This window comes from Canis lupus, chromosome 5, assembly GCF_048164855.1.
Source record: "Canis lupus baileyi chromosome 5, mCanLup2.hap1, whole genome shotgun sequence".
NCBI classification, from domain to species: Eukaryota; Metazoa; Chordata; class Mammalia; order Carnivora; family Canidae; genus Canis; species Canis lupus.
The window spans coordinates 14,586,890-14,609,484 of NC_132842.1; the positions used below are offsets into that span (position 1 = coordinate 14,586,890).

The 22,595-nt window shown below is 39.2% G+C and overlaps 1 long non-coding RNA gene across 2 annotated transcripts; it reads left to right on the top strand.

The window, feature by feature from the left end:
• Positions 1–291: 291 nt before the first annotated feature.
• Positions 292–22,373, top strand: LOC140633244 (uncharacterized). Of its 2 annotated transcripts, XR_012030880.1 has the most exons (7): positions 292–556; positions 2,220–2,346; positions 4,500–4,828; positions 6,211–6,362; positions 6,733–6,925; positions 18,501–18,551; positions 22,228–22,373. It is a non-coding gene; the product is annotated as an uncharacterized lncRNA (long non-coding RNA). The 2 variants fall into 2 exon arrangements; XR_012030879.1 differs by lacking the exons at positions 6,211–6,362; positions 6,733–6,925; positions 18,501–18,551; positions 22,228–22,373 and having other exon boundaries at positions 4,500–5,869.
• Positions 22,374–22,595: the final 222 nt, after the last annotated feature.

Sequence of the window (22,595 nt, forward strand, 5' to 3'; positions counted from 1 at the left end):
CTGTTGGATCAGCAAACACCCAAACATTCGTCAATAGTCAGCTGGTCAATGGGTCTGAATCTGAACTTCCTGGGCAACACTTGGCCAACGGAATCCAGACTTCTAAAAATCGGAATCACTGTAAGCCTTCTTGAAGTGTTTAAAGTACCTTGCAACCATACTTCAACTCCAATAAACATAGAATCCAAATGAAATTGTGCAGAAGCAAGTTGTGGGCATAAGTTAATTCTGGACACAAAACATGTCTAAAACAGACATAAAAAAAACCATATAAAGAGGTTGGATCATCACTGCAGCCTTTGGATCTTCTAGAAAGCAAAGCCTGAGGCAGGATTATTAAGGTGTCGACACTCATGTGAGAGGTGCAAACCCAAAGATTTGGGAGGTGAGATAGAGGGGAAGTAACACAGTCAAGGATGCAGGGCAGTCATGTGGGGCATTGCACAGCAAGCCAGAAACAGTGGGTGGCACAAGAGCCTGATCACCAGCATTCTGGATTTTTCTAGAAGGCTCTGCAAAGGAACCACACCCCAGTGTGGGCCACAGAAGAGAGCAGGTAAGGGGACTGCCTGCCCAGCTCCCTCCTATCCCCCATGCTCACCATCTCATCCACCAGGAGCTTATACTGTACACTTTCCCGTGTGTCTGTAGCTACTCTGGAAGCCAAATCCTAAGCCCTGTGATGTGGTGTTTTATACAGGTCTGAAGGAAAAGGGACTTGGTTCTGAGAGAGAGAGAGAGAGAGAGAGAGGGAGAGAGAGAAAGAGGGAGGGAAGAGAAGAAAGGGAAGGTGAAGAACAGGGAAGGGGGTGGAGAGAGAGAGAAAGAGGTAAGCCAATCTTAAGAGATCTGTGTCCTGTACAATCATTATATTTCCTGCTACTTGATTATACACAGAATTTTCTTTGTCCTATTGGTTGGTACAGTACCAGTGAAGACATCAAGAAGCTTGATGATAGCTTTCAGTGCTCAAAGATCCTTAATAAAGGATTCAGTCAGTAAGAAAACATGGAAATGTCTAAACAGACCCAATTCAATTTTAATAAGAGCTATGAGTGGCCATTTAAGTCAAGAATTCTGCCAAAATTGAGGATATTGAAAATCACTTAGGTCTACATTACCGTGTAAAAAAACTAGAAATTTTTAGATTTCAGCTTGAATATTATTTGCCAGAGATATTATATTGTCTAAGTTTGGGTTCCCCCAGAAGCTGACCCAAAATACAGGGGTTTGAGGACACGTAGTTTATTTAGGAGGTGAAGGAGAGACAATAGAATAGAAGAAAGTGAGAGAAGAGGGAAAGCAGGTTATCAGGCAGGTCATCACTGTTAGTAGTTGGATATAGTGCTACTGGGGACTCTGGGAGCCAGAGTGATGGCATCCCAGGGACAAGGGAGCTGGGGTATTTATATACCAACTCTGATCAGTGGTTGTTGAGGGCTGTTCCCAGGGGCGTTAAGTCTCCAGACCTTACAGCCTGCTTTGTGGGAGGAACACAGAAACTCCTCAGGCAAAGAGATGCAGATGCTGACAGCTGGCGGTCAGGCCTTTGCAATACAAGGTGGTATGGGCAGGGTGCCCACAAAGCTAGAGGTGATCTGTGCTACCTTGTCACCTCTCAGGATGAGATGACTCAGCACACGCCTTCAGATGTTATGGTAGTTTTAAATTTCTAAAAATGCTTAATATTGCTAACAAAGCATCTCTTTCTTTGTGAAGGGGATGCTTTATTTTTAAACTACTTTCAGAGGCATTGTCATGCATTCTATCAAGTAGAATGCTTTCTTCTTTGCAAAACTAAACTTAAAAAAATAGATTACTATGTAGGTAGCTAAAACCAGAAAGCTTTGGTTTTGGAAAATTTGTGACATTTTTTTCTGTACCAGGAATATTCCTACAAAAAAATACTTCAAGAAGTTAACTAAACTTGCCAGTTATTTGAATTGTGGAGGTAGGAGATTATTCAATCAGGCTAACTAAATTTAACTAGGGAGGGAAGCTGACTTAGCAGACACATCAAAAATAGACACGCTAGCAGAGGACTCAGCCTCAGTGCCAACAGACATCACCCCAAAGTTCAAGGCATCCTGGTCAAGGGCCCGTGGAACGCTCCTGGCCACACTGCGTTAGCATAGGATGGTGGAGCAGGTATTAGCAAAATATTAATGCACCTAATTTATTTTGTCACAAGCACAAGAAACACTCATGTTTTTTTGCAGAAAGGAATCCAAGGACCGAAGTGGTGTCTTTAATGGGAAAGTCAGTACTAAGGGGACTTCTGAGCATGACTGCTGCTGTTTTCATTGCTTGGTGCATAAACAGCTCTCAGATGTTCTCAGACCAGGGGTAGGTAAAACAACCCAACACTGGCCTCTAATGAGCATCTGCAACTTCTGCAACTTGCTCATCTCTGTTCTTCATGTTTTCCAGTGGGATCTCCCATTTAGAGTCCATATTCCCTGAGCAAGGGCTCTTCTGGCTGATGATTGTTGACTGTTCTTCCCTGAAACTTGCCTGTGATCGTTTCAAGTCATTTTGTTTTCCTGGCCTCATTTCTGATTTTTCTTCTTGTTTTTCCATGTTCTCTGCTGGTTTGGTCTCTATCTTATCACTCCTCTACTATTTCATAGGTGTTTCCTCTATGGTGCTTCAGAGTCTTGTGCATTGTTTAACCAAGTTTACATTTAAAAAAGCAACAACAAAAACTTTTAAACCTTTAAGCAAACACATACTCGAAAAATGTGTAAAAGTCGCCAATTACATAAATAAGTGCTCAGAAACAAGTGCAACTGTTATAAACACTTTCATGAGCTGTATTAAGTTGGAAATGGGTGTTGGAGAAATTCTAAAATTAAAGAATATGAAATAAACAAATGCTTCAAGATATAAGCACTTCCTCTGAAGAACCACTACCCACATGTCATCGGTTTGTAAATTAACAACCAGAATGATCTCTCCAGGCTTGTGCATTCATTGGGAGAATGATCACACAAACTCTGATCTAAGTCTTGGTATTTTTTCCCACCTATTAAATGGGAATATTAATAATAGCTACTTCATAAGTTTGTTGTGAGGATTAAAGAAGATAAGGCTTATAAAACACAGTGCTGTGCCCAATTACTATTTTCAGTCACCTATTATTATCTAAGATATTTTTGTACTCATGTTTAAAGTAAAAGTGGAAGGGATAAAATTTTTAAAAATCAGCTTGTAATCACCCTTATCTCTGATTCTTCTGGAAAAGGCTGATGTTGTGACAGACATCCCAGCAATGCTCAAGGAAGCAGAAGAATTCAGAGCCTTTCCAGAGCCATGTGCTGGTGTCCCACCAGCCACTCCTAACTACTGAGCTATATCTACCTTCCCTTTTACTTCCATGGTCAAAAATGTAGTTGAGAAAAGAGAAAACAAATCCTGCCCGATGAGGGAGTGTTTGGATTGACACCAGGACCACCTCGGTCATATTTATGCTTACGTCCATTTAAAATTTGATAATGGCTTCGTGGAGGTAAGAAGAAACCATGCATTGCTCACTGCTTAGACAGTACAGTGGATCGAACACTGTCTTCAAAATTTACGTCCACCAAGAGCCTCAGATTAGGACCTTATTTGGAGTCATGTCTTTGCAAATGTAATTAGTTAAGGATCCCAGGATGAAATTGGTTCCTAAACCCGATGGCTGGTGTCTTTATAAGAAGAGGAGAAGAGGGCAGCCAGGTGGCTCAGTGGTTTAGCGTTGTCTTCAGCCCAGGGCGGGATCCTGGAGACCTGGGATCGAGTCCCACATCAGGCTCCCTGCATGGAGCCTGCTTCTCCCTCTGCCTGTGTCTCTGCCTCTCTCTCTGTCTCTCATGAAAAAAGAAAAAAAAAAAAAAAGAAGAAGAGGAGAAGACACAGAGGGTCCATGTGGGGGAAAAGGCCATATGAAGATGAAGGCAGAGATTGGAGTGTGTCACTTGCTACAAGCCATGGGATGCCTGGGATGCCCTAAACTGGAAGAGGTAAGGAAGGATCTCCAGAGGGCCTTCAGAAGAAGTATGGCTGACACCTTGCTTGGGACTTCTAGCCTCCAGAACTGTGAGAGAATAAACTTTTGTTGCTTTAAGCCATCAAAGTTTGTGGCACTTTGTTATAGTGGCCCTGGGAAACCAATACAAACAGGGAGATACAACCTGTCTCCGCTTTGTGAAAATTGGAGAAATAATACAACTGCTCTCCTCTGTGACCCTGGCCTCATAGCACTCATCGTAGTCCAGTGCATTCCTTGCTCTTCTTTTTGCTTGTTTTGTTTCATTTGTTTGTTTTGTTTTTGTCTCTCCTTTAACTAGAATCTAAGCTCTACGAGGGCAGAGATTGTCTGTCCTGATAACTGATGCTTCCTGGGACTATGCCTGGCATAGTAGATACTCCATAAATATGTGTCAAATTTATGAATAAATGCAAGCACAAAATAGGCAGGATTCCTGTGATTATCTAATGTCACTTTTTCTTCTTACAAGGGGCAAAACTGAGAAGCATAAGGCATTCCAGGAAGAAGGAGAGAGAAACGTGTGTAATAGCTGATGGTCAGAAAGAACAGAGCAGCTCGGAGAACACTTGAGAGTTGAAGGTGAAGACAGTATTGACCAACTTCCCAGGTGGGAAGGTGGGATGTGAGCTGGAGAGATGGATTGGGGCCTGTGTGTGAAAGGCCTTACAAAGTGGTCAAGACTTTGGATTCATCACAAAGCAGTGAGAAGCCAAGCCAACAGGTTTATTTAAAGCAGAAGAGTAATACAAAAGTTTTAAGGAGTTGTTTTGGAAGAAGTGGCAGCAGTTAATTCAAGAGGTGAGAGATGAGTGGCAGAAAGCATAAGTAAGAGACATCTTTGCCCAAGGGAAAGCCATTCCATTCTGAAGTGCATGGATATCTTGGTGAGGGGAGGGAGACAAGCATTCAGGGAGCAGCTCCACATGGCTCCCACGTGTCTTGCCTGGTACTGGAAAATATAAGAAATGGAGCAAGTTTGAAGTGGCAAACATAAGTTTGGGTGATCCTGGAACATACGGATGCAGATGTCCACTGTCATCTGGACAGATAGGACTGGAGCTCAGGACAGAGGTGATGGAAGCTGAGGACTCATCACTGGGAGACAACAAAGATGAAGTCAGGAAAGTATAGGAGACCACCCTGGTTGGGCTTTGAGAGAGAGGAAGCCTGAGGACAGGCTTCTCAGGAATAGGAAGGAAAGACATCTTCTGTGTGAGCATACTTACTCCAGCGCAGGGGAAAATGCAGCAGCCATATTTTGGAATGCAGTGTTAATATTTTTAAAGACTCTGTTCTCTTTGTCATTTATAAAACTTACAAATAATAAACTAGCATTGCTCATGTGGACAACATAACAGGCTCCACAGTAAAAGATAATTATAACAAAAAGAAACATCAGACTCGATCACCCAAAATAAACAGGAAATAGGAGTGATGGGCACTAAATTGGACACAGAAAACAAATGGCTTCCTGTTAGTGAAAGGAAGAGAGTAACAAAAAGAACCAAAAATGTTTGAAAATAGCCTTTGCCCTGGAGGGATGGTATGGTTCAGTAATCTAGCCAGGGTCTGGTCCGAGGGCTATCCAGTTCCTTCCTGTGCAGTGTGGGAAAAAAATCATTCCTTTCGTAACCCTACCTGAGCTTCTTTGCGGTTTTATGATCATTTGTCACCTGTTAATAAGCTCTCATTAAATGAGCCCTGGGTGTTATATGCAACTGATGAATCACTAAATGCTTTCCCTGAAACTAATGATACAGTATATGTTAACTAAATTGCATTTAAATAAAGAAATTTTAAAAATCAAAAAATAAATAAAATGTTGTCTAGATGAAGCAAGTGGGTTAGTCCTTTTGCATCTGACACAGGGATTTGCGATTTGACTTAGAATCCTCCCAAGAAGAGGGCTATAGAAAAGGAGAAGGAAGAAGAGCACCTGTCCTAGGTTTGTTGTGATTCCTACTTCCTGCTACCTCCTCATCCTTCAACAGTGAGCTCAGGAGTCACCTCTCCTGGGAAGCTGCTCTCGTCACTACACTGCTCCCCGCCCTACCCACCATCTAAATGCCCAGACATAAGATTAGCACATCTTCTCTGAGACCCTATCAATCCTCTATACATATGTCTGAAATTGAATTCATTTCATAACCATCTGCTTACCTACCTTATTCCACCACTAGACACGAGTTCCTTGGGACATGAATCAGACATCGTCATCTTTGCAACCCAAACTGGTGCCATCCCAAAGCTCAGGAACAGTGATGCTGACAACCTGCCCACTGCCCGACAGCAGCCTGGGGGCCTCCGCCTCCTACACAACTTCTTCTATATAGTAAGGCATTGTTTCCAAAGGACGCTTCTATCAATTACCTTGTTGATCTTATTGGAATGTAGGCTGGGTATTACTCTTGTCACTTTTTATCATGGAAAAGTTCAAACACAAAAGTAGAGACTTTAACAGTCCCCACCCTGCACTTTCCTTCAATAATTATCCACATTCTGCCAATCCTGTTGCATTTATCCTCTATCTCTCTTCCTTTTCATTATCCTGAGAGCATTCTAGAGCAAATCCAAGATAATGATATTATTTTCACAATGCCATGATCACACTCAACAAAATTATAGATGATTCCTTTATATCAAGTAAAAAATAGTCAATTGTAGAATAAGTATCTTACCCATTTTTCTTTCTTATCCATAAGAAAACTGAGGCTCAAACACAAAAGTGATTAATTCAAGGTCACATGGCTGTAAGGAAGGGCACTGCACCAAACTGGGTTCCTCTGACCACAAGTCCAATGTGTTTTCCACCCTGGCTTCCATGCCAGAGAAATAAAAGTGGGGAGCAGAAACAGAGCCTCAGAGGCAAGATCCAGCTGGTGTGTTTCCCAGGAGGTAAGATATTACAGCTGCAACCCTTTGTTCTTTGTGAAACTTGTTTAGATCTTTTCCCAGAATCAACCCAAATACTGTATTGTAGACAGAACACACAGCCCCTGCTGCTTAGCCTCTGGAGCCTTCCGGTATGCTAGGGTGCTTGGACGCTCATACTGCTTGTCAGGGAAGGAATGGCTCCATGTGGTATTCTCTGAATCTCAGGGACTCTCATCTGTTTAGTGACTGTATGAGGTCCACTTCCTATACTCCATCACTTCCTGGAACTTGGTGAGTGCTGCCAGGAGAAAGGAAAAAAGTCTAGGAGAGTGAAGGGAAAATCCATGTGCTATCCAACCTTTCCCTGGAGAAGAAGGAGAGCATGGTGGCCAACCTGGAGCCCTCCCAAGTAATTTTCAATTAATTATGAGATCCTGTCTCCTGGTCAGGGCCCCAGCCTTGTTTGTACATACCCTTCCTTGTGCGCCTGCTCTGGTTCTTTCTGAACAAGACAATTGTTGGGATGCTTCTCCTACACAACTGATGTGCATTGATACAGATATACCAGAGAATGAGAAAGGATCCAGGAGGAGGACAAGAAGGAAGAAGAGTTGGTCAGAATAGCCTGTGACTGGGAAGTCCTCAGCTACGAAGGGTGTTTATTTTAGCCATCCTGAGTCATCAGCTTCACAGGCTTCCCAGCTGCAAGGCTGTGTCACTCTCAATGTTGACAAGTGGCTGGGAGGCAGGAAATTTCAGAACAGAGGAAAGGTGGTTTTTAAATAACAACAACAACAAAGATATGCTAACTAGGTCAGGGGGCCAAACTCTATCCTCAGCAGGTTCTAAGAACCAAAGGACATTTTAGAGCACAAAAATGTCTAACATACTGTCAGCCAAAGGGAGTTAGCTAGGGAATGAGTAGTGTGGTTTTCATTTTTCTCTAGGAAAAAGTCCAACTCACTATTATATATTTAACATTTAAAAGATTTAGTGTTCATGCTATTATGCTTTGTAAAACACACACATACATACATTCTTTTGTACGTATCAAATATTATATTAAAAATATTATAAGCTGCTGGGAAGTTAAAGTAGCCATATGTTTCCTATTTTTCCCATTAAGTACAACTAAAAGCCCTGGACATGACATAGAAACCATATAAAAGAAGAACCTGAAAGGTGGAAAGAAGGCAGACTGGCTGGGGACCTCAGGACCTGAGGAACAATATAGCAGTAAGATCTCTGGGTTGTCTACTGCTTCATATTTCCAAGACTTGGAGCTGAAGAACCTTGCAATCGAAAATGACAATAGGCACAAACAAAAATAAAGCTGCAACAGAGCTTGCTCTCTTCAGACAAAGGAACAAGAAATGGACAGCCTTGTAAGACAAAAAACTTTTAGACAATAACCATTCGGATATAGCCAAACCCAAAGAAAAGATTGTGTACCCACTTATAACCATACCAGCAAAGTCTGAGTGAGGAGCCTGAATTTTGCCTCTTTACCCCCCACCCAACAGTAATGTGGTGCCCCTCCCCTGCCCCACTGAGGAGGTATGAGAGGAAACTTCACAGAGTCAGCACTGCTACTACCACTCAGGGGTAACTAAGTCATAGTGTCAGTGGAGGCCACATGGGAAGAGGAAATGAGAGATTTCTATACCTCTCAGCCAGGGAAGTATCAGGGGAGGCCCGGAGGGAGCCAGAACCCCTACACCTACCCTCCACTGTCAACAGAGCCCAAATGGGGAACCTAGACTTCTATTCCCATGATCAGGAAGCATCCACCCCTTCTCTTGCCAGGGGCATGTTAGAGAAAGTCAGTTAACACGGAGGGTTAAATAAGGTTTATAACAAAATAGGCTCAACTCCAGGTTTCAATAGAACATTACTTCTTATATCAATAACTAGTAAGATTGCAAACTGAATGAGAAAAGGCAGTCAACAGATATGAGTAGCAAGATAACAGACATGTTGGAATTACCTAACAAAGATTTTTAAAGAAGTTATCATAAAAGTGCTTCAGTAAGTAATTGCAAACACACTTGAAGCAAATGAAAAAAAAAAAAAAAACACCTAGAAAATCTAGCAAAAAAATAGAACATCTCAGCAAAGGAATCAAAGATATAAAGAAAAACCAAATGGAAAATCTAAAAGCAGAAAATACAAGAACCAAAATTCAAAAAGTCTATGGATAGGGTCAAGAGCAGAATGGAAAGGAAGGAGAAGAGTTTCTATGACCTTGAAGAGAGAATAGAAACTATGCAATCTGGGGCACCTGGGTGGTGCAGTGGGTCAAGCATCTGATTCTTAGTTTCAGCTCAGGTCTTGATCTCATGGTCACAAGATTGAGCCCTGTGTCAGATTCTGATTCTCCCTCTTCCTCTGTCCCTCCCTCTGCTTGTGCTTTCTCTGTTTTTCTCTCACAAATAAATAAATAAATAAAATCTAAATAAATAAATAAATAAGTAAATAAGTAAATAAGTAAATCTTTTGAAAAGGAAATTGCCTCTGAACAACAGAGAGAAAATTGACAGAAAAAATAGATCTTGGAGAGACCTAGGAGATGATAATAAACATCATGTCATTGGAACCCTGGAAGGAGAAGAAAAAGAGGAAAGGGCTGAAAATGTATTTGAAGAGATAGAGGCTGAAATCTCCTGCATTTGGCAAGAGATACAGACCTACAGGTTTAAGAAGATGAGCATATCCAAACAGGAAAAACCCAAGGAAATCCACAAGACACATCATAATTAAACTTATGAAAAATAAAGACATGGGAAACTCTTGAAAGCAATGAGAGAAACAACACCTTACCTCTAGAGGAAAACTATTTTAATGACTGGATTTATCACAAGAAACCATTGAGGCCAGAAGTAAATGGCACATTTTTCAAATGCTAAAGGAAAAGCAATTGTCAGCTTAGAATCCCAAATCTAGCAGAAATATCATCCAGAATTAAGGATAAATCAATACATTTTTTCAGATAAAGGAAAATTAAGAGGATTCATCACCAGCAGACCTATTCCTAAAAGAATAGCTATAGGAAGGAAATGATGAAAGTAAGACTCTTGGTACATGAGGAAGAGAAAGGAACAAAGAACATGGTAAGCAAAAATATGGGTAAATACAATTGATTTTCCTTTCCTCTTGAATTTTCTAAATTATGCTTTATGGCTGAAGCAAAAATTATAACATTGGCTGATGTGACTCAGAAGTATGTGAGTATTTAAAATAATTATAAGGAGAGGATAATAGTCTTTTTTTTTTAAATTTTTATTTATTTATGATAGTCACACAGAGAGAGAGAGAGAGAGAGAGAGAGGCAGAGACACAGGCAGAGGGAGAAGCAGGCTCCATGCACCGGGAACCCGACGTGGGATTCGATCCCGGGTCTCCAGGATCGTGCCCTGGGCCAAAGGCAGGTGCCAAACCACTGCGCCACTCAGGGATCCCCGAGAGGATAATAGTCTTAAAGGGAAATAGGGCTTACACACTTCACTAAAATGGGTAAAATGATGACATCAGCAGACTATAATAATTTATATCATATATATTTCATATAAATTTAACATTTTAATATTTCATATATTTATACATCATACATAGAATAATAAATATTATTCTATCATGTTATACATAAATCAAAACAAAATGGAATTCTAAAAAATGTTCAAGTATCCAGTAGGAAGAAAGGAAAAAGAAAAGAAAAACAGAGACAACAAACAGAAAACAAAAAATTAAATGGCAAATTTACTTTTAATGTAATAATCACATTGAATATCAATGGACTGAATATAGCAATTAAAAGTACATTTAAAAACATGATCCAACTGTATTTTATCTCTATGAAGCTCACTTAACAATATATAATATAAATATAATGATATAGGCAAGTTGGAAGTAAAAGGATAAAAAAAAGATATGTCATGTAAACATTAATCAAGAGAAAGCCAGAGTGACTATATTAATATTAGGTAAAGCAGACTTCAGAACAAAAAAAAATGTATAATGATAAAAGGATAAATTCACAAGGAAGACATAGCAATCCTAAATGTATATGCCAAAAAAAAATCCAAAGTTACAAAATATGTGAACAAAACTAATGGAACTGAAATGAAAATAGACAAATCTACAATCATAGTTGAAATCTTCAACACTCCTCTGTCAACAACAGATTGAACAACCAGAGAGAAAAATTAGCAAGTGTAGAGAATTTAATAGTGTCAACTAACAGGGTCTAGTCAACATGTATAGAATACTTCACTCAATAGTATAGTACACATTTTCTCAAGCACCCAAGAAACATATACAAAGATAGACTGGCCATATCCTAGGTCGTAAAGCAAATCTTAACAAATTTAAGAGATTTGAAATCATGCAGAGTGTTCTTCAAACACAATGGAACCAAGCAAGAAAGCAATAACAGAAAGGTAATAGAAAAATCTCCAAACACATAGGATCTGAATAATACATTTTTAAATAATGCATGTGTTAAAGAGAAAGTATCAAGGGGAATAAAAAAATACATTGAACTGAATAGAGATGAAAATAAAATATATAGAAATTTGTAGGATATAGCTAAAAGAGTGCATTAAATTCTTACCTTAAAAATAGGAAATATCTCACATAATAATACAAGCTTCAATGTTAAGAACCTTGGAAAAAAAGAGCAAAACCCAAAGCAAGCAGAAGAAAGTAATAAAGAGCAAAAATTCAATGAAATTAATAATAATAAAAAAAAAACAATGGGGGAAATCAATGAAACAAAGAACTGGTTCTTTGAGAAGATCAATAAAATTGACAAGCTTCTTAGAAGACTGACAAAAAAAAAAAAAAAAAAAAAAAAAAGGAGGAAACCCAGGGATCCCTGGGTGGCGCAGCGGTTTGGCGCCTGCCTTTGGCCCAGGGCGCTATCCTGGAGACCAGGGATCGAGTCCCACGTCGGGCTCCCGGTGCATGGAGCCTGCTTCTACCTCTGCCTGTGTCTCTGCCTCTGTCTCTCTGTCTCTGTCTCTGTGTGACTATCATAAATAAATAAATAAATAAACAAACAAACAAATAAATAAATAAAAGGAGAAAACCCAAATTAACAATATCAGGACCAAAACAGAGGCTAAAACTCCACACCCTACAGAAATCAAAAGAACAATAATAAGGGAAAACTATGAATAAGTCCACTTACATCAAATTGACAACTTAGATTCAATGAATCAATTTCTCGAAAAACACGAACTATCCCAATTTACCCAATATAAAATTGACGATTTGAAAAGCCCTATACTATTAAGGAAATTGAATTTTTAATGAAAAACTCCTTAAAAAATGCAGCCAGGCTTTGATAGTTTCCCTTAAGAATTAGACTAAAGGTTTAAAGAGGAATTAACACCAATTCTATGAAATCTCTTTCAGAAAACAGAAAATAACACTTCCTAATGTATTTTATGAAGCTGATATTACCCTGATACGAAACAAAAGACACTACAAAACCTACAGACAAATATTCCTCATGAATATAGATGCAAAAATCTTTAACAAATATTAGCAAATAGAATTTTGCAATATATACAAAGAATTATTCAACAGGATCAAGTGAAGTTTGTTCCAGTGATGTAGAGCTGGTTTAATATTCAAAATTCAACAAATTGTACCATATTAACAGGGTAAAGAATAAAAATGATGTGATCATATTAATTGATGCAGAAAACACATTTGGCAAAATTCAACACCTATTTATGATGAAACGTTCAGAAAAATAGAAAGAGAACTTTCTAAAACTTGATAGAACATCTGTAAAAAACCTACAGAACATTATACTAATGAGGAAAGACGAAGTGTTTTCCCTCTAAGTTTGAGAACAAGGCAAGGATGTCCACTCTCATTACTTTTTTCAGTATTTGGCTGGACATTCTAGCCAGTGCAAAAAAGACAAGAAAAGAAAGTATAAATTATACAGATCAAAGACAAAATAAAACCCTGCCCCCATTTCAGATGACATGATTTTCTACTTAGAAAAAGCCAAAGAATCTATGTGAAAATTCCTAGAACTAATAAGTGAATTCAACAAGACTGAAAGATACAAGATAAACATTTTAAAAATCAATTATGTTTCAATATACTAACAATGAATACATGAACACTGATTTTAAAAATACAAATTTACAGTTGCTCAGAAAAGTGAAATATTTAGGTTTTTAATTAACATAGATTTAAAATACGTATGGGATATGCATGCTGAAGAAATAAAAGATCTAATTAAATGGAGATACATCCTATATTAAAGAATTAGGGGGCTCAACATAGTAAAAATATAAATTCTGCCCAAACTAATATACATACAGGTCTAATGAAATCCTTATCAGATTTCTAGCTAGATTTTTTTGTAGATATAGAAAAGATTATTCTAAAATTTATATGGAAAGGCAAAGAAAATAGACTGGCTAGAATAATATGGAAAATAAAAGAGAATACAAGAATACAACAGGGGGAATCAATCTACCTGGTTTCAAGACTTACCATGTAGGAACAAAAAAATGAAAACTGTGTGGTACTGGCAGAGAGAAAAACACATGGATCAATGTTAGTACCCAGAAATAGGCTCACACTGATATATATATATATATATATATATATATATATATATATTTTTTTTTTTTTTTTTTTTTTTTGCAAAGGTGCAAAAGTAATTCAATGTGGGGTGGGGGAAACTAGCCTTTTCAACAAATGATGCTGGAGCAATTGGGCATCCAAAAGCAAAAGGATAAACCTCAAAGAACTTCAACATAGGTCTTACACCTTACACAAAAGTCAGCTCCAAAAGGATAATGGAGTTAAATGTAAAATACATAATTGTAATTTTTTTCAAGCCATCGGAGTTTATTTATTTATTTTTTAAATTTGTTTATGATAGTCACACAGAGAGAGAAAGAGAGGCAAAGACATAGGCAGAGGGAGAAGCAGGCTCCATGTACCAGGAGCCTGACATGGGATTTGATCCTGGGTCTCCAGGATCGTGCCCTGGGCCAAAGGCAGGCACTAAACCGCTGCACCACCCAGGGTTCCCAACCACCAGAGTTTAAAATAAGCTTCTAAACCTTTTTAAAAACGGGATAAATCCTTGGGACTTAGGGCTAGCCAAAGTGTTCTTAGGCTTAACAACCCAAAGCATGATCCACAAAAGCAAAGTCAATATATTGGACTTCTTCAAAATTAGAACCGTTTGCTCTTTGAGACAGCCTGTTATGGGGATGAAAATACAAGCTATAGACTGAGAGAAAATATTTGCAAAGCAAATATCCAACGAAGGTCTAGTAAACTTAATAACCTAAAACAAACAATCCATTTAGAAAATAGGCAAAATATATGAAAAGACACTTCACCATGGAGTATATACAGATGGAAAATAAGCCCATAAAAAGATGTTCAACATCATTAGCCATCAGGGAAATGCAACCTGAAACCACAATGAGATCTCACTATCAAAATGGCAAATAATAAAAAATAGTGACAACACCAAATGTTGACAACGGTGTGAAAAACTGGATCACAACTCTATTTCTGATGAGAATGTAAAATGGTATAGCTACTCTGGAAAACAGTTTCACAGCTTTTTTTTTTAAAACTAAACATGAAACTACCATTTATCTAGAAATTATACTCCTGGACATTTATTCTGGAGAGATCAAATTTATGTTCACACACAAAACCTGTACACAAAGGTTTATTACAATTTTATTTGTAAAAGCCAAAACCCAGAAACTATCCAGCTGTCCCTCAACAGATGGAAGGTTAAACAAACGGGTACAGTACACCACGAAATACTATTCAGCACTAAAAAGAAAAGAATTATCGATACATGCAATAGCCTGGATGAATTTCCAGAGATTTACACTGTGTGGAAAAAAAGCCAATCGGAAAGGGTTACATGCTTGGGGCATCTGGTGGCTCAGTCCCTTGAGTGTATGACTCTTGATTTCAGCTCAGGTCATGATCTCCAGGTTGTGAGATAGAGCCCCCATCTCGCTCTGAGCTGGGTATGCAGCCTACTTAGGATTCTCTCTCTCTCTCTGCCCTCCCTCCATACACCTTGTGTGTGAGCATGCTTTCTTTCTTTCTAAAAGAAAAGAGGGGGTTACATGCCTTATGATTCCATGTATATAACATACCCAAATGAACAAAGTGTAGAGATAAGGAACAGATTAGTGGTTTAGCGGTTGCCTGAGGTTGATGAAAGGGTGGGAATGTGAGAGAAGTGGGTGTGGCTATAAAGGGAACAAATGAGGTTTTCAGGTGGTGATGGAAATGTTTTGTATCTTGATTATATCAATGTCAATATCCCAATTATGATATTATTCCATAGTTTTGTAAGATGTCACCATTGGAAGAAACTGGGTAAAGGGTACAGGGGATCTCTGTATTATTTCTTACAATCGTGTGTGAATCTAAAATTATCTCAAAATAACGAGTTTTATATATATATATATATATATATATATATATATATATTATATATAATATATATAAAAGCGCTCAGGCCGTGACCCTGAGGTCCTGGGATTGAGTTCCACATCAGGCTCCCCACAGGGAGCCTGCTTCTTTCTCTGCCCATTTCTCTGCCTCCCCCTCTCTCTATCTCTCATGAATAAATAAATAAATAAATAAAATGTTTATATATATATAATCATATGTATATATATATATACATATATATAATCAAGAGGGGTAAAGATTCTTGGCTGCAATATTAGAAGCAGCTGGGGTGGGGAGGGTAGATAAAAAATACTGACTCCAAGGACTTTCTCCTCAACCAGAGTACTATACTAGTTCATTTAGTCTGCCTTAGACCCCAAGGATTAGTATCTGCTAAATACTTTTAAAGTCAAATTTCAAAAATATATACAGAGGTAGAAACATATAATGAACCTTTTTGTACCTATCATTCAGGTTCAGTAATTATAAATATTTCCCCTAATCTTGTTACATTTGTTGTCCTCTCCATCTTCCTTGGTTGCTGTTAGAGTATTTTAAAGTAAATCCCAGGTATAATTTCTTTTTTTTCCAAGATTTTATGTATTTATTCATGAGAGACACAGAGAGAGGCAGAGACACAGGCAGAGGGAGAAGCAGCCTCCATGCTGGAAGCCCGATGTGGGACTCAGTCGCTGGACTGTGGGATCATGACCTGAGCCAAAGGCAGATGCTCAACCACTGAGCCCCCCAGGCGCCTCCCAGGTGTAATTTCATTTTGACTCTAATACTTCAGTATGTATTTCTAACAGATAAGGGCAAAGTGTGTGTGTTTTTGTGTATGTGTGTATACACAAGCATAATGCTATAATCACACCTAACAAAATTAACAATGATTCCTTCTTACTACTATATAATAACCAATCTCAGGTTCAAATGTCCATGACTACTCAAAAATGTCTTTTTATAATTGAATTGATCGCTTAGAATCAGGACCCAAACAAAATTGACATATTATATTTGGGTGAGACCTCCCTTAGGACTCTTCATTTGTAACAATTCTTCCTATTATTTTTCCCATTCATTTGTGGAAGAAATCAGGTCATTTGTCCATCTTCTGCCTTATTTTTATTGCTTACTTCTTCCATATGGGTATTTATCTTGTTCTTCAGCAGCAACATTTTACAATCTCCTCAAGTGTTTGACATTGATTACCTTTAATAATAACTGCACCCAAGCTTATAAAAATCAGATTCACCCTGTGGCTGCAAGCCATTGGGTATGATCTGTTTCTTCCATGTGCATTAGTTGTGTGACTCCAGTGATTGTGCACAACTCTGGAGGGGCTCTTGGTTTGTGTTTCCCTTGAGGTTGCTGTTCAGTTGGTCTTTTTTTTTTTTTTTAAAGATTTTATTTATTTATTCATAGACACAGAGAGAGGCAGAGACACAGACAGAGGGAGAAGCAGGCTCCATGCGGGGAGCCCAATGTGGGACTCGATCCGGGGTCTCCAGGATCACACCCCAGGCTGCAGGCGGCGCCAAACCGCTGCACCACCGGGGCTGCCCTGTTCAGTTGGTCTTATTGCTTAGTCAAAAAGAACTTAATTTTTCTCTTCTTCCCCTAAGCTCAGACTATTTTATTTTTGAAGGCGTACCTTTAAGGTGTGTGTGTGTGTGTGTGTGTGTAAGAGGACAAAAATTGGAGAAGAATAAATAAAAGTCAGCAGGATGATCAGCCAAAAGTCCAACTAGATTCTGCTGGGACTTAGAAAATGTCCACGCTCATTCTCTTTGCAACTCCCCTCTTGCCAGCACTGATTTTCTGGCACCTACTTCTGTTTCCGTAGACCCCTCCCTGCCCACCTCTTCCTCCTGGCCATCTTTAGTCCCATCTGCAGCCCAAGTGTCTTCCTTTCTTCATGACTACTCATCCTGACCCTCCACTGGTCCTTACCTATTCCAGTTCTCTTTCTAGTAATCTCTATAGTTTCAAAGAAAATGAGGGTGTCATATGATTTTCCTCCTAATATTATACTTAAAATTATATTTTCTGGGGGAAAACTTTGAATCTGATCTGACAAGAGAACATGATATTTGAAATTTGGTGGCTTCCCCCATCCCACAATTTTGGTTGTTTAGCCCTCACACTTTCTAGAAAATGTCGGTGCCTTTCTAGATTACTTAGAATATTGCAAATATTAATGTGTATGTATAGATGTATATGTATTTAGATACATCATAAAATAGAATCCTAAGAGTGGTCTGGAGATTGGAGACATAATTTTAAGCTGGAAAATATGCAAAGCCCTTCCAATTTATTCAAGATCTTTAGGGAATGATCTGAACTAAGTCAGAACCCCTAAAGTTAGATATTGAGTATTCCTAAAGACGAATGAGGCTGGTAAGACAAGGAAAGTTTCAACGTTGTACCTTTTGTTATAAGATAGCAGGTAAAGAAACACCTGAAAATTTTAGAGATTATAGGCCTAGCAAAATACTTTTGTACGGAAAATTATCAAATGAAATAAGAAAAATTTTGGGGAATATGTTTCTGAATTCTAAAGCCATTTTTATTAAATAAGATGGCTTATATTTAATAAGTTTGATCAGTCCCATGCAGTATACTTTTCTGAGGGTTAGTCTTACAGTGATGATTAAGCATGGGTCTTGGCTCCCTTATATGTGGGACACAAAGTAACAAGGTGGGGAATTATGCTTTCAGGGAACTCTATCAACCAGGGGCATAGGAACAATTTCAGAGGGAGCCAAGGGAGGCTTCCTTCCAGAGAAAGTGGCAATGGTATGAGTATGTGTCTCCTAGTTCTCTGACTTCCACAGTCATGATCTTTCCCAGGAGCTGGCTTCAGGCTTTGGCTCTAGGGCTGAAGGGCTAGTCATTCAACATCTATTGACCTTATTTCTGAAATGAAAATAATATTAGCATGACCTTTATCTAGTATATTATGTAGGACAGGATATTAAAGACTATACCACTAGCTCCGTGTCTAGGATACTCCGCTGTATCCGATATCTAGTTTCTTCCTCGTAGAAAGATAGTTCACATAGAGCTCATTATGTCATTCTTAGACAAAAACCTCACCAATTTCTTGGCCCTCTGATTTCAGACATAATCCCGAAATTCTTCAAGTCCAGTTTTTGACTCCTGGAAGGCTCTTGTAAGTTAAGAACAGGACTCATCTAAACTAGTTGCACTAAGAAAGTTTGTCACCTGTACCACAAGCCCAGGTAGAAACTAAACATGACAAAGTGACAGAGGCTTTCCAATGAGTTCATCCCCTACAAAAATCCCTGCATTACTCACTTCAAAGGATTTTACCTATCACCACTTTTCGGAGTTTCTTGGAAAAACTATTCTGGCATCCTTTCCTCCAGGACTCGCTTATGAGAGCACTACTTTGCCTCTTTTTCTACCAGATCTGGAACTTATGTCTCCCAAGGCTTGGCTGAGTTAAAATGCCAGTCCTTTGTTAAACATAAAAACAATATGGCTTTACTTTTGAAGTCATTCCCCTTAAAATACTTACTGATTACCAAAGGGAAAAAGCCTGGCAGACATTGTCTGCATCGCGTGATCAAAGTGCCCATCCCCAGCAATGGGACAAACTGAAATATCATGGATTTCACGTGGGATGCTGTGACGAGAACACAGTATCACTCGTGTGATATTCTTGCCAAATACACATAACCTGAATTTAATTATGAGAGCACATCAGACAAACCCAGACTGAGGAGCATCTTATAAAATACCTGGCCTGTCATCTTCAAAGGTGTCAGGCCATGAAAGTTGAGAAGAGACTGAAGAACATTCCAGAGTAAAGAAGACTAAGGAGACATGGTGACAAAAAGCAATGTATGACTCTGAACAGACTCCCTTTGCTATCAAAAACATTAGAAAAATGTGGTAAAATTTTAATGGAGCCTGAGGATTAAGTGGTAGTAATGGATCACTTGATTTGCTGCTTCGAATGGAAGAGAATATTCTCGTCCTTATTCAGTGGGAATAGGGCATTGGATTAAGAACTCACTCTCAAATAATCTAGGGGGAAGAAGTTACTTATACTGTACTTACACCTTTTCTGGAAGTTTGTGATTGTTTCAAAATCTAAAAAAATATTTTAAAAAGTATGTCATATATTACAGAGTCAGAAGAGAATGTTTGTGGGGTTTTTATTTTTTATTTATTTTTTTTGTAGGGTTTTTAAAATTTGTTTATTGTTTTGGGATTTTTTGGCCCCACTAGCCTGGAAAAAGGTCTTCTTTGCTAAAATATCTTTCTCAGAGCTGGCATGATACAGCTCTAAGCTTAAAACACTGACTTCAAAGATGGGTTCAGCATTGAAATTAAGCAGACAACTGTGAAAAGAATTCACAACTGTTGGAAGTACTGGCCCTGGCTAAAAAAATTAAATAAAATAACCTAATGTAGCTTTTATGTGTTATTTCAAACCAGGGCCTGGTTCAGGAACCACAAAGTATATGGTATCCCCACTGTCATGCTGGACTCTTAGGAGCTGCTCACTAATTAATGTCCTTTTCACTTTACCATAGTTCTCTCAGCTGAGGGATTGGGGCAGACAGAGAGAGAGAGAGAGAGAGAGAGAGAGAGAGAGAGAGAACCATGTTCTTTTGACATTACCCTTCACAACAAAGCACTACCTCTTCCTAATAAGGCTCTCTACACCCTCAGACAGAATTAGCCACATAATGCAATTCAAGTTCTCTGTGCAAGGAATGTCAGACAGCAAGACAAACATCTATTTATATGTTTAGTGATAATGATGCTTATCTATTATTTAATAATTTCTCTTACATTTTACAAAAAAGGCTATGTTCTCGGTAATGATCTTGGCCTGCATCATTCCCAGCCAAACATGGGGAATGAGAAAGTCACCAACACACTGCCTGAAGTTTCAGCTTGGTTTCCAATTTTGCCTATTTTTACCATTTTAAAGCTGAATATCACAAACAGTTAATGAGTCAGGCATAATCTAAAGGTGGTGGTAGCAAAGAATGAGTTTAATTTGGCCAGAGGCCTAGAACTAAGTCTCTTTTCTCTCGAGAGTCACATTTTATTATGTTTGAGGTGCATTCCCTTTCTGGTTTGTCCCAAACTAAATTGAGAATGGAATGTGCTCCAGTACAAACAGAATCCAGCTTGACAATAAAACCCGGGCTAGGCCTGCTGGTAACATATTGAAGTGTTATCATCAACAATCTTTCTGTAGGAGAAGGAAAAAGTCATTGTCATTGTTGATGTGTGTGGAAACGAGGGGTTGCTCAAGGCCACCAATCAGTCCCTTCTCGTCCCAGTGTCCTTTTCTCCTGCCACACAAGTAGACTCCCTGTACCTCTTAGTCGAGGGCCTTGCATTGGTGGTGGCGTTCAGTACATTCTCAAAGAGCAATCATCAGGGGAAATACAGGGAACAGCGGAGGTAAGAAGTGGTTGGGACAGGAAGAGATAAAAATCAAAGCAGTCAGTGCTAGGGAAGGCAGGAGGGAAAGTCTTCTGAAGGGGTCACTGGAAGGATTTGAGAGAGATTCTTTGCATCCAAAGATTCCAGGCAAAGAACAAGTTTGTTTTTCCTTTCCTTAAAAGAGACAGGTGTCATGGGAAGACTTTGGCTTGGGAAAAAAGTATTTTTCTAGTTCTGAGTCATACAAAGAGTATTCATTCATCAGGCCAGGTGGGAGATATCCCAGAAGAAAACAATAAAACACTAACCAAAGATGGAGAAGCCTCTATGGTCCAGCCAGCATAGAACGCTGCAAAAAAACCCAACCTGGGCATCAGGCCCCTGGTCAGATCCCCTGGAGATTAGCTGGAGCTATGACCACAGAAGATTGAAGACTGTGACTCAGTTTCTCCACCTATAAAATGACTGACTTGTCTAGGATCTTTCCCGGATCCGTATTTCCTGACTCTGGTCATCATGAAGACCCAACACAGCAAAAGGAAGATGCCATTCCTTGTGGAGTCCTGCCTCCCATGATTCTGAAATGGGGAGAAATAGGGTTCACAGAACTCCGTTGATGCTGTAGAAGGCCAAGACTCAACACCAGCCCTGGCTTCGACTATTGCTTCCAAAGCCCAGATGGAAAAGACAGGCTCTTCTTCGCTGATGGGAACTCCAGCTAGAGTCTCACTCACTTTGTGACAAAACTCTGAAGTAACCTAACTACTAGAGCTACAATGAAGATGCTACCACCTACTGAACCCTTACTAAGCACTTTCTATATTAACCCATATATCCTCTCAATAAATTTCATTTTCAGTTTTACAGATGAGGAGACCAAGGCATGAAAGGTTTGGGCACCTTATGTTAGGTCCTGTAGCTGAGAAGCTGGGGGCTATGATCTGAAACCTGACAGGGGACTGCTGTCCAAGCTGCTCCCACCTCCACCTTTATACTACTTGGTGACATCTCTTTGTATTGTCTTATCAATACCCTTTTGCTTAACTCATCAATGACTCCACATCACTGACTGCAATAAAATCAAACCCTTTGGTAAGGAGCATCAGCCCTATATGATCTGTCCCTAGCCACCATGCCTGGCTTCCCTTGCCCCGCTGTCCACTTGCATGGGAGGCTCCAGACATGAGGAGTTGTTTCCCTTCCCCTGAGTGAACCATACTTCCTCCCTGCCCTGTTTCTTTTGCCTCATATCCAACTCACTGCCATATCCATCTAGTAAACTCCTGATCAGACCTCAAGTCTCACACAGGGTGACACCTTCTAGTTAGATATTTCTGACTCTTCCAGGCAGGATGAATTACTCCATCCTATGTTCCTTTATATTCTTCTGAAGCTTGTGCATTTCTCTGTCACAGGTCTGAGCCCATAGTAGCAGAACTGCCTGCTCCCACCCGTCTGTTTCTCCACTGAACTGGGAGTCCCATTGCATCTTATTTACTTTTGTGTTCCCAATGCCTGGCACTTAAGACTTTCAATAAATATTTGCTGGATTGAATCATATTACTAGGTAAGTGTGGATTTGTATATCTTCCCAAAGCAAAATGTAGGACATAAATCCTTGGAAAGAAAAAAGGACCCTCCACTAGAGCACATGAACTGGTGCTGGGGGCTTTGCTAATGTTAAGTAAATATTTGTGAGGCAGCTGAATAAATGAACAGATACTTTGTGGAAAAGCTTTGACATGAAATGAGTAAAAACAAAATTTTGATTCAGTTATCAGGA